This window comes from Rutidosis leptorrhynchoides, chromosome 2 (genome assembly GCF_046630445.1).
Source record: "Rutidosis leptorrhynchoides isolate AG116_Rl617_1_P2 chromosome 2, CSIRO_AGI_Rlap_v1, whole genome shotgun sequence".
NCBI lineage: Eukaryota > Viridiplantae > Streptophyta > Magnoliopsida > Asterales > Asteraceae > Rutidosis > Rutidosis leptorrhynchoides.
The window spans coordinates 471,422,110-471,434,888 of record NC_092334.1 but is presented as its reverse complement, the minus strand read 5'-3'; the positions used below and the strand labels follow the sequence as shown (position 1 = coordinate 471,434,888).

Below are 12,779 nucleotides of genomic sequence, written 5' to 3'. Positions count from 1 at the left end.
TCCTCAATTATTGGAGACAAGAAGAAGGTGATCCTTTCCATCCACCAAATTGCCCTATTGACAATGAACCTGAAGCACTTACCGGCGAACCTGTTCGAGAAACCATTTTCTCTCTCATCTCCAGAGTATCTCGTCACGATTATATACTACACCAAATTCTTGATTATATTTATCCGCTCGTCCGAACCGACGATCACCCCGGTGTAATAGAAGAAGTTAACGAGCTTCGCGCTCGGGTAGTGGCTTTGGAGAATACGGTGCGAAGGTTACAAACACCATCAGCAGCACCAGCAGCGTAACCAGTACCGCCAGTAACATCCACATCGCAAGTCTCAATACTAAAAGCACCAGCAGCATCACCGACATCAACATCAACCACCATTATTAACATCAACAGGATCATTACCACCACCAACAATCACATCCGCATCACACACCTCAATATCCCAATCTGTATATCGGATATCAACGTCACACGCACCAAAGATACCAAGGAGTACCAACAACAACAAACGATGAAGTATTGATTCATAACTTCATCGGAGAAACATTCTGTGGTGATTAGGTAATCTCTAAAGTTTTAGAGATTATCTATCTCAGCCTTAACCGTAAACCAGATGAGTGGACAGAGATGATAGAGAGAAGAACCGAAACCCTAACAAGACTGGTGCGTAAGGTACAAGCTAGACTTGTTTTACCAACATCATCAGCAGTACCAATAGCCTCACCAACACAGTCAATGCTGTCAACATTGTTAGAATCGTCAGCACCTCTAACCTCACAAGTTTCGCCAATTCAAGAATCACTGTGGAAACCATTACAAATTAATAACAAGTATATTGTATCAACGAGTTATGAAGTATTAACTCAGTTCCTCCGAAGAATTTATATGTATATTCTATAAAAAAAATTTTTACCATAATAAATCTTTCTGTACTAAGCTATTATGTATGGAACTTAACTATCTGGTTAATTCATATTACTAATTTGCTATGATGTACATTCTTCGTTAACAATTTAATCATTGTTAACTACAATCTCTGCTTCAACTCAATGAATTTTATTTCATAATAAATCAAGTGTATCATTCAATAACATGTTTGATTATACACTTTCATCTTTGATATACCCGAAATTTACGGGAAAACAATATTCGTATCTTGCGAAGTTAGCAAGAGTTCCATGAGCATCAGCATGATTCACTAAGGAAATACATATAAATATTGAAGCATTGATTACATTAGTGAAATACTCCGCAAAGTTTATGTAATCTCTAATGTTTTAGAGAAAATTCATTTCTAATTCAATCCGAAAATCAAATGAGCTTAGTATGATATTAACTCATTGAATCTGTACTACATCTGAAGAAAATATACCCACATATATTTTCATAAAGATTGTAATGAGAATTCTTGTTCAAAATATTATTTGTGAAATTTTTTTAACGGGTAGGTAATACCCGAGAGATATATAAAATCACAATTAATATGTTACATTCTTCCATTCTGATTCAATAATCATCAACTAAACCAATATACATTCTTCTATAGAAATCAAAACAATCATACTCATTCGAATCTAATTACATATTCTGATTTTGGGAATTTCAGAATTCACCTCGAGATACAACCAAAATCATCACTCTTAGATCCTTATATTTTTCAAAGCTATACTTTGACTTCAAAACTGTGATAGCACATCACTTTTAATCGTAACACACAAGATGGATATGAGAAATCATTCGGGATTTAGGACGATTTCATCATTTGGATATTGACTATAACAATCTGCAATCAAAACCCTCCGAAATTCTAGAAGACACTTCAAATAATAAACAATTGAGATGATGATCCAACCACACGTTACCCGAAGTTTTGTACCTGAAAAACTCTCGAAACCAAAGTCATAATCTAACATGTACCTGCGTCGAATTCTTCTAGCAAGAACAACATTTCGATTCCTTTTCAAAGTAGCCAATTTTGTCACGGATCCAGCAAGTCAACTTCGATTTTTTCAGTCGGACCAGTCTTATTATAACCCTGATAGATACGTTGCCCTTTCGTCATTATTACTGGGGAACCTTTCATATTCCACCATATTACCACCAGCGTTTAATCATCTAAAACACGATTCTTCTGAACCCACCTCAGATTGATAACCAGAGATTCAGATATTATTGCATTAAATGCAGAGGAAACATAAAAATGGTAGATGGTTTAAACGGTCAAAAGTTTGATGATAAAAGATAGTGAGTTGGTAAAGCTCAGAAAAAGAAAGGATTTGGTACTGAAAAATGGATTGAGCAAAGTATGAAGGAAGCCATGGACAAATCACAGAGACTGAATCTGCCTTCAAAGGATCCAAATGATTCAGTGCCTGCTGAACTCGTTAGCGAACACCTTATTTCTTATTCTAAATCTCCACAGACAAATATTCTTCATCATCATCATATCTTGAATATTCTAAGATATCATAGTATCTTTCATTATAAATATCCTTGATAATTCTGAAGATATTTTCATAAGTATTCTCATTTGAAATCAATTATCTCTCTGTAATATCTGCAACATAAAAAGAAACTGTGTTAGTTTCTAAATACTGAAAAATTCGAATATGAATGTTTTTGAAGTAGTGTTGGGAACTGATACATGAGTTAATATAATATAATGACACTTGATCAACGTCATTATATTACAGTAGGTCATGTTAAGTTTCTAATGGGATGTGATGATTCACAGCACCATCATCATGTGCCATTTACACGACTCTTACATTCGATCTAATCCTTAAACATAGCAAGAAAATATTTCTTGATGATTCGATCTTTTACAGGATATTCTGGTAATTTGACAAGTCAAAATCGCATCATTAAGATTTCCTTCTTAGAACATTAACTATGTTCATTCCGAAATTCATAACTGCAAATTCTGGACCATTACTCGCTTGACTCGAGGACGGGAAGAGGAAACGAAAGAATGAAGCTCCAAACTAGAAATTGGAGCATAAACCGCAGCAAATAAAAGAGAATATTAATTATGGGTGACAATGATTATAGAAGACAGATGCAGGGGCATCGAAATATAAGGGAAGATATAAAACTCAACAACCACCCTGAAGCTACAAACCGTGCATATCAATACGTATTGCCACGTAAAGGCACGGAAAAATTAATAACACTATAACCCCAAGATAATAGTAGAAGTAAATAAAATCTTCCGGTGGTAGATGAAAGAGAAGGATGACAGATGTAAAAATTAAGAGTATATCAAGGATCAAAATGGGATGGAGCATATTGACGAATGTTTTAAAGTATGAACTGAGGAGAAAGAATAGAAGGTGTGAGTTGTAAGGAAACAAAGAGGGTGGATTTATAGAAAAATATCCGACAGAGCAATCGGAACAGATTATTACATTTACTCAAAGAAGATCCTGATTTCCTAAGTCGCCGAAGAACCAAATCTTATTACGAAAATTTTCTTTAAATCCCTTAAATTCCTGAAATCAATCATAGCTACGTCATCAGTTAAAACAAATCTACATTTACTCATTTCGCTCTTTTACGATAGCTTCACTCATACGCTTCGAGAAATCGAATTATTTTATCCGTACTTCTTAATCATGATAAAACTCTATGTATCAGCTTATATTCGTCATAATAACATTCTTACTATTAGCTATGACGACCTCTATCAAATTTCGGGACGAAATTTCTTTTAACGGGTAGGTACTGTAGTGACCCGGAAATTTCCGATCAAATTTAAACTTTAATCTTTATATGTATCCGACACGATAAGCAAAATCTGTAATGTTGAGTCTCGAAAAGTTTGAAAACTATATTCATGTAATCAATTACCCTTTGACCATGTCTGACGATTCACGAACAAAAATGTGTAAATAGAAATGTATGTGTATGTACATATGTGTATTTTTTTTTTAAGCTAAGAAATATTGATAAAACATTTAAGAGCTTGGTGATACAAAAATAGATTATGAGATTATTATGTGACTTGAAAGCATTGAACGAATTAGTTGATATGAATATAAGCTACGAGATCTATTTTATGAACATAGAAATGCTATCACAGTAGTTAGTGAATAATACTTTACTTGAACGTATTTGTTCGATGTAAGTTTATCAATGAGATTAAAAGATAATATCAAGTGATTGATTTATCAGGTACATTGAATTATAATTACGAGTCTTTGTTATGAGGTCCACTTGAATTAGAAAACTCTTACTTTTAACGGTATTCGGAATATTTAGTAAAGTGATTCCATGTAAGAACAAAAGTGTTATTATTGAGGATTAGACAGAGGTTAGCGGAGAGTCTCGTTTAATTATCAAAAGCGTACCTTGCAATGATTGACTTGTGTCACTTGGTAGGTTAATTATTTAGTTTTCTTAATATTGAAGACGTTTTACGATATAGATGAAACCTTTTAAAGAATGATTTTGAATATAACTAATTCTGGAAAACTAAATTATATTTATTCAATTTAGTACAAACACATTTTTTTCGATATAATAGAATTTGATTATAAAATATTTTTATGGATTTTCAATGATATAAAAATAAAAATAAATATAAAATAAAGATTTCTAATGAGCACCAAAAGACTACAACATTTCATCACAAGATTGAAAGTTAAAATGTTGGAAATCACTAAACCTGCGCACTTGCACGAGAAAAATCATAACTAAATCATACTGACTCGAAAAAGGGTGATTCCGGTGTCCAAACGACCGTAACTCAAAAATCTACAACTTTCATGAAGACACCATACACGAATCGTGTACCTATCTACACGAAACGTGTAATCTTGTGCCGACATATTTTGGTGGCGGCTCACTATGCAACATGTTTTTAATTTTTATTAATATTATATTATATTATTATATTATTTATAAATCTATATATATAGGATCGATCATAATTGTTTTCTAACTATCTATCTCTCACACTCTCTCTATAATTATATTTATTATTATTATTGTTAGTGTTATTATTATTATTATTATTAGTATTATTATACATAAAATACTACGACGAGGTCATGGGCGAGTTATTTCAAAACGGGTTTTATGAGCGGGATAGAGCTAAGGAAATTATGAGTTATGGTTATGGAGGTGATGGGTATTGTTCATGGGTATGCTTGTGAGGTTAAACTAGTGTTTGTCACCTCCATTGCGTCTACGTACCTTTCCTACAATATTGAACCTCAATATTGATACGTGAGTACTCCTAATTTAATTTTTACATACTAATAGTGTATCCCTGACTAGTGCTCGAGAAAATAGGATTATGCATGCTTGTAAATTTGATAGTGCCCTTAGATAGGTTATGCCGAATCTTAAAGGTTGTTATATTATAGTTGAAGGAAGATATAAGATTTGCATGTCCTTAAAAAGCTAGAAAAAAATTAAGAACTTTTCCTTTAGATGCCAAATAGATTTGATGGACGGATTAAAAGTTATAGTCAATTAAAATTTCGTAAAAATGATTATTATCGTCGTTAATATCGTTGTCTTAATTTTTATCAAATTGTTATTATTCCAAAATAACACGACTGTTACTTATTATTATTATCAATACTATATTATTAACTAGAAATGTAATACAAATTATATAACTACCTTAATAGAATCTATCGCAGTATTTTTATGATATTAAATGAACTTTATAAGTTTTATTACTTAAGATATATAAAAGTATATTTTAATATAAAATTTTATTTATAAACGAATTATATTATTTACTTTATTAAATCTTTAAAAAAAAAAATATTTTAAAAATATAAAACGACGATATTTAAATTATATAATAAAACATTTATAAAGTTTTGAAATCATTTGGAGTTAAACTAATTTTTGTCGACCTTTGCATACTAGACTCGAGCATTAGGATTGTGGTACACTATGACTTAACTTAATGTATTAGACAAATATTGACAAATACATAATTATATATAAATAATTTAGGTTCGTGAATCCAAGGCCAACCTTACACTTGTTCAATGATGTTATATGTATTTTTACTACAAAATACAGTATGGTGAGTTCATTTGAATCCCTTTTACTCTTTACATTTTTGGGCTGAGAATACATGCAAATGCTTTATTAACTGTTTTACAATATTTATATGCGTGAGTTTCATTTGTCTTTTTACCCTTTATATTTTTGGGACTGAGAATACATGCGCTTTTATAAATGTTTGACAAAATAGACACAAGTAATTGAAACTGCATTCTATGGTTGAATTATCAAAATCGAATATTCCCCTTTTTATTAAAGTCTGGTAATCTAAGAATTAGGGAACAGACACCCTAATTGACGCGAATCCTAAAGATAGATCTATTGGGCCTAACAAACCCCATCCAAAGTACCGGATGCTTTAGTACTTCGAAATTTATATCATGTCCGAAGGAGGATCCCGGAATGATAGGGGATATTCTTATATGCATATTGTTAATGTCGGTTACCAGGTGTTCACCATTTGAATGATTATTTTTGTCTCTATGCATGGGACGTATATTTATGAGAACTGGAAATGAAATTCTTGTGGTCTATTAAAATGATGGAAATAAATGATTATGATAAACTAATGAACTCACCAACCTTTTGGTTGACACTTGAAAGCATGTTTATTCTCAGGTTTGAAAGAGATCTTCCGCTGTGCATTAGCTCATTTTAAAGATATTACTTGGAGTCATTCATGACATATTTCAAAAGACGTTGCATTCGAGTCGTTGAAGTTCATTAAAGATTATTATTAAGTAAATGACAGATTAGGTCATTTATAGTTTGGATATTATGAAATGGTATGCATACATGTCAATTTTCGATGTAAAGAAAGATTGTCTTTTAAAAACGAATGCAATGTTTGTAAAATGTATCATATAGAGGTCAAATACCTCGCAATGTAATCAACTATTGTGAATCGTTTATAATGTATATGAACGGGTCCTTTCACCCAATTCGACACTTAGTGCAATTTCGACCCAATTGCACTTCCAAGCACAAACCGTGCCCGAACTAACCAATAGTCACTAACACAAGTGAGAATGGTCCTAATAAGCCAATTAAACCCGAACTCAAGTGTCAAACACGTGTCATACCCATTTAGACACTTAAACCCTAATTTTGACCCATAAAGGTCAAAATCTCATTCTCTACAAGTTTGACACCAAAACACATTTAACTCGGTCATATACTTCAACTTAATCCATTTTAAGTTTATAAACCTCATTAATTCGCCAATCGGGTCATAATTACCACCAAACCCTAATTTGACCCAAAGTCACAATTAGTCAACCAAATTACCCTAAATGGGTTCCAATACTTCCATAATCACTAGTCCAAGTGATTAAACTCATAACCAAAGCCTAATCAAGGCCAAACCGCCAACCAACCCAAAACCCGCCAAGTGACAAGAATAACTAGTCACCATAAACCCATTTCATCACCTAAGTGGGTTACACAACAACTTAACTCAAAACCCTAAATTGAATATCAAATTAAACAAATGAAATTCGGAGTTTGAGCTTACCAATACCACCACAACGTAGCTAGGAACGAGGAGAACAACTTTAAAAACCGAGACTTTGAACGATTTGAGCTCCTTCCTCACCAAAACCTCCAATCTCTCTCTAAACTCTTACTCTCTCTCTAAAAATGGGTGAAGATGATGAGTGGATGTGAATGAGATCCAAAACTGATCCAAAGTAGCTAATATGCCTCACAAATCCGGCCTCAAGTGAAATTACCCATTTGCCCTTCATTTGAAACACTTAAAAGAAAAGGGGTCTGTCAGCAGCAAACGGCGCGGCGCGCCCCAACCCCGCGCGGCGCGCGACATAGCTGAACCAGATTCCTTTGCATCTTAATTCCATATAATTAATCCACGAAGCCCATTCTCGAATGTCTTATTACACAAGCAAGCAAGATAATTATTCGAGTCTTACATAAAAATTCTTAAATGTTTTGAAGATCTCTCAGGGTTAAAAATTAATCTTGATAAAAGTTGTGTGTATGGTATCGGTACTTCAAAAAGTGAATTAAACTCTCTTGCCACATGGTTCGGGTGCAAAGAAGGTCACTTTCCTTTTATTTACGTGGGTTTACCGATTGAGGCTAATATAAAATTACATAAAAATTGGTCTCCCGTCTTTGAAAAATTCAAAAAAAGACTTTCGGATTGGAAAGCCAAATCTATCTCCTATGGAGGTAGACTTACACTTTTAAAATCGGTTTTGAGTAACATACCTTTATACTACTTCTCTCTTTTTAAAGCACCACTTGGGGTTTTAAAAGAACTTGAAGGTTTACGTCGAAATTTTTTTTTTGGGAGGTTCGAATGATTGCAAAATGTTGGCTTGGATTAATTGGAACCAAATATTACTTCCTTATGAATATGGCGGGTTAAATGTTGGATCGTTAAAATTCAAAAATCTTGCACTTCTAACTAAATGGTGGTGGCGTTTTCTCAAGAATAAAGATTCTCTTTGGGCAAAAATAATCAAAAGTATTTATGGACAAAACGCCGGGTTGGGTTGTCTTTCAAACTCTAAGGATCCTAACTTGAAAAAATTTTCTAGGAGAATTTGGTTTGATATCATTAATGTTGAAGACACCCTAACCAAGTTAGGGTGTGATATTTCTAACGCTTTTGTAAGAATTGTAGGCGATGGCTCGGATACAAAATTTTGGCATGATAAATGGTGTGGTGTTGCTACTCTCAAGGATTCATTCCCTAGACTTTTCCGACTAGAATCACACAAGGATGTTTTGGTCTCTGACCGTGTCATACACTCTTGCGGATCCGTTAATTTTAATTGGGCATGGACCACGCCTCCTAAATGGAGATCGGAAAGTGAATTAAATTCCCTGCTATGCTTGCTTATTAACTGTCAGTTTGTTTCCGATAAACAAGATGAATGGGTGTGGAAGTTCAACAACTTTGGTCGGTTCAACTCCAAATCTCTAATTACATCAATTTTAACCACTCTCTCAGCACCTAATTCTATCCCTTTCGGGCCTACTGAACTGAACTCTCTTTTACCACAAAAAATCGGATTTTTCGTGTGACGGGCTAAACAAAACAAACTCCCCGTCAGAACCGAACTTGATAAACGGGGAATAGATTTAAATTCGACTAGATGCCCCGTCTGTGACGATGATCTAGAATCCGTGAGGCACACACTTCTAACCTGCAAATTCGCACTTGACATTTGGAATAGAATTGGCAGGTGGTGGAACATGGACAGTATCAACGTCGCATCTCTCGCGGATATTTCTAAACCCCATAACTCGCGCCTTTCATCCTCTACCGGTGCTAAGTTTTGGAAAGCAATTATTTGGGTCACATCCTATTTTATTTGGAATAATCGAAACGAGCATGTTTTTGTCAAAATCCTCTTAGTGGGCCGATGATAATCTCAGAAATCCAATCCAAAAGTTTTGAATGGATCAAGTCTCGATGGAAGAAAGGCAATTTAGATTGGCACAATTGGTTATTTAACCCAAAATATTTTGATGTCGATCGAGCCGCAAAAGTGGGAATAGGCTAAAGTTTGGGTTTTTTTACTCATTACTTCAATAGTTTCCCCTTTTGGTGATTAAACGAGACGAGGGTCGTATACTTTGTCGTTGAGTTTTCAACACTGTATCTTCTATTTTCTCGGCTTGATTTCAAGTTCATTAACCAATTGGAGAAAATATTGAGATAATTGGTTTTTTCCCAACACCCTTACCTATTTCTGGTCGAGCATTTTTTTTTTGTTTCTTTCACATTCGTATTAATGTATTGTATATGTTAGGCTCGAGTTCACTGTATAGCATAGAGTTGACTAACATAGGCTCATGATGTTGTAAAGGAGCTCGTTGGAATTCTGGTTTGTATTCGTTGGTGTTTGTTTAATAAAAGTTTGATCTTTTATTTAATAAAAGTTTTATCTTTCAATAAAAAATTAACATATACAATAGCTTATGGTTTTGTTTTACTGTTTTCGTCATTAGGTATTGCCGGTTAATAATCATGATAATATGATAGGTTTTAAGATGTTGATTAGTCATTTCTTAAAAAAGATTAAACCACTACATACGGTTCAAGAATTTCTGGTAGTGCGGGTTAATAATGGTGATAATATGATAAGCGTCTAGGTTTAATATATTGAAACGTCAGTTCTTAAAAAGTATCCCCTTTTTGCTGTTTTGAGTCCGAGCCACTGAGTTAGTGATACAAATGTGCCATCCTCTTTATAATCATTTTTATCATTTAACAAATAGAAATGTTTTTACATTTGAATTCTTTATTTTTAGACACGAATGCTTCCGTTTTATGTGTCTTGGAATGTTCGGAACTATATAAGTCAATGTCGATGTATTAAATATGTGGCGGGTTAATCACTTTATTGTGAGTAAAGTCTAACTATAGGCTTGATCAAATTTACATTTAACCTAATTGTTATAAGCTATTTAATGGAAAATTAAATCTCAAATACATAAATTTGATAGCGTTATAGTGAAAAATGTCATTGTAAGGATTATGATATTTAGACGTTCGTTTATCTTTTGTTTAATTTGGTCTCTGTGATCGTTCGCTGTTGTAGGCACCCGAATATTAGCAGCCAGAGTGGAGCCTTTTGTTTGGACATTTTGAAGGATCAGTGGAGCCCAGCACTTACTTTGAAGACCGCACTTCTTTCTATTCAGGCCTTACTCTCGGCCCCTGAACCCGATGATCCACAAGATGCCGTTGTGGCTCAACAGGTACAAAACACGATTCTTTCATTTTTAAAATCCAAATTTGGCTTATGTTTGTTTTTTTTCGCCGTTAGTTTATTTCAGTATCTTAGAGATTATCAGACTTTCGCCACCACTGCTCGGTACTGGACAGAATCTTTTGCCAAAGCATCTTCTCTTGGCGTTGATGAAAAGGTTAAATTTACATACTAAACATTATCATCATTACAGTACTTATATTTATAATCTAGTGTTTGAAAAAAAGTAATTGTACGCATCACTATTACTCTTTTGGTAACTTTATATTCGACTTGTTTCCCGTTTAGCTAAAAAAGGGAAGTATATTACCTATTTGACACGTTAGATAGAAACAGATGACAAAACCGATCCTTAAGTAAATAACTTGGGAAAATTGCTATATTTATACATTGTGATATTGTGTTTTATGTTCCGAAAGTGCAAAAACTTGTGGAGATGGGATTCCCTGAATCGTTGGTGCGTTGGTGCGCAGTACTTTGCAACTTGTTGGTGGTGACGAAAACTTGGCTTTGGAGAAGCTCTGCTCTGGTTAATTGTAGCTGTTTGTATTAACCTGGTAATGTTGTTTATATAAACATAAGAAGAAAGCTTTCGTACTTTAATGATTAAATATGAAAAGAATTTGTTGTGTTTTCGGATTTCATTCTCTTGTGTAGCATCCATGGTTGGTTTCGGTTCTTTTTTGCTCGGGCTCGGCTACAGGTAGGTTGAAGAATTCAATGATGAATGTGAATAGAAAATATTTAAATGTTAATGTTGGTCATAACTCACTAGGTACGGAGTACTTGTCTCATTCATGGTTAGGTTTAAATAATCTTGAAGGGTAAAATAATACGGAGTACTTTCTAGGCTCTCATGTTGTTTCTTCGTTTCCGTTCTTGGGTTAGCTCCGTTCTGTAGCTTTCCCGTGTTGTTTGCTCGTGTTCTTCTTAATGAATAACTTGCCTTTCAAAAAAAAATTAAAAATAATACGGAGTACTAAACTGATTGTTTGTCATTTTTTTAAACAAAGGTGATGTAATGTGGTGTTGACTAAATGGGTGGGTTGAGTCAAATGTGTGTCATTTTTCAAATGGGTTGGGTTGACACAGTTATTCATATCTTTTTCATCTCATAATACCAAGATACAATGGGTCAAACAACACGTGAAGTTGACTTGGAATTTTGCAATGGCATTGGTCCCGTTATTAAGTGGTTTTGTGTTTGTTTACTTGAGTTGTACAAAAACGAAAATTGGCATACTTAATTTTTTTTTTTTTAAATAAAAAATTTGTTAGTGTATGTTCGATTGTGAGTTTGTGACCAATACTGAAATACCCATATATGGTATATATATATATATATATATATATATATATATATATATATATATATATATATATATATATATATATATATGATACTTATGGTGACATTACAATTTTTTTAATCAAATATCAACTACTTTTGGGCTTGAACATGGACTATATAATTCAATCATTTGGACTTGATTTTAAAAGATTGGTGAAGTGAAAAATGACATTACCTTTCCATTTAGAGTCATGGTACACCATCAAATGTTACTTCAGAAGTTCAGAGCATTGTAAGGACCAAGGAGTATTAACACTTTAAAAATGTGATTAGTAGTGTACCGTAGTGGTGTACAAATCATCTAATCATCTAAAAAAATATATGAGGCATGGAATATTTTAGTTTAATTTGTAGCACATTATAGTTCTCGTCCCAAATTAATAGTAGTCGAGAAAAAAAAAAGTTTAAAAAATATTATTATCACATTATATTTTTTTTATTTACCTTACGGTTTTACTTCTTACGGTTTTACTCATTTTTTTGTTTTACATGATAAAGTATACAAATAAACAAAAATTACCTCATTATTCTAATCAATTTATAGAACTTGACTATTAACTTGGAACAAAAAAAAAAAAAAAAAAAAGTCAATTAAATTAGAACGGTGGAAATAGATATTAACTTTTTTAAAAATATGGCCTTCGAATAA

The 12,779-nt window shown here is 33.1% G+C and overlaps 1 pseudogene; it reads left to right on the top strand.

The window, feature by feature from the left end:
- LOC139892582 (ubiquitin-conjugating enzyme E2 27-like) overlaps positions 1-11,419 on the top strand; it is a 32,530-nt pseudogene extending 21,111 nt beyond the window's left edge.
- Positions 11,420-12,779: the final 1,360 nt, after the last annotated feature.